The sequence below is a fragment of the Aplysia californica genome, unplaced genomic scaffold (assembly GCF_000002075.1).
Source record: "Aplysia californica isolate F4 #8 unplaced genomic scaffold, AplCal3.0 scaffold00399, whole genome shotgun sequence".
Taxonomy (NCBI): Eukaryota; Metazoa; Mollusca; class Gastropoda; order Aplysiida; family Aplysiidae; genus Aplysia; species Aplysia californica.
In genome coordinates this window covers 724,576-725,638 of record NW_004797669.1, presented here as the reverse complement: position 1 = coordinate 725,638, position 1,063 = coordinate 724,576, and positions in this window count along the sequence as shown.

The following is a 1,063-nucleotide window of genomic DNA, read 5'->3' as shown; positions in this document are numbered from 1 at the left end:
CACGGAGAGAGAATCTTAGACAATCTAATCATTTCCGTCAAAAGTGTCCTGTTTCTATCGTTTGGTGTTGTACTCACGTCTTTATAGTTTCCCCGATGTTCTTGCCACTGCAGACACAGATTTTTGTCGCTACTGTGTTGTGTTGATATCCCAAAGCTCTTTGTGGCTTCCTGAAGGAGAAATAGGACATTTGGGTTAGAGGTTTTCAGTGAGGAAGTGTCTAGGCAGACCCCAATTAGGGGACTACGTAGTCATAGTGTCTGTCTGTCTGTCTGTGTGTGTACAACTTATAGCCACCATGGCTCCCGTAGACCCCAATCTATCATCTTGTGTGTCTGTCTGTCTGTCTGTCTGTCTGTCTGTCTGTCTGTCTGTCTGTCTGTCTGTCTGTCTGTCTGTCTGTCGCTAACGGCGTAGGTTGGAAATAATGTGAACATTTCCAAACCACTTGGCCGAGATACTATGGAACGGGATTGGCGTGTTAGATTCGGTAATATCAGTCTGCCTTACCTATCATTTTCTGAATATTTATTTCGTCAAACAGCAAAAAAACAAAAAACCGTCGATGTCTATGTGGCTGTAGTAAATATTTGTTTTAACTTTACAGTTACATCCAAGCTACCTCACTGCATGTGTTTGATGAGGGGGGCCTCTCGATCGTAGCCTAGAGGTTAAGGTGTTCGCCTCTCATTCAAAGGTCCCGTGTTCGAATCCGGGGAGCAACGGGAACAGATTTCTTCTCTAAAATTGTCTCCTTTCACCTCCTTTCCTGCTCTCAAGTAATGTTCTGTCGTCTGCTTGCGTATCCACTTTCTTCACACACCCCGTTCACCTCCTTTGCCCCCTTCTCAGGGCTCCTGACTCTTTCTGCAGCCTTTCTACTGCTACTCCTTAGCACCAACTTACTGCTGTCTTTCAGCCACACCCCTGATCTTCTGGTAGGGAAGATTTACACCTAGCCTTCTCGGACGAGGACAAAAAATCTCGGAGGGTCCGTGTGCAAGTTGCGTACGTTAAAGATCCCTTGGTGGTCTAAAATCAATAAGAGTAGGCTTCGCGGCCT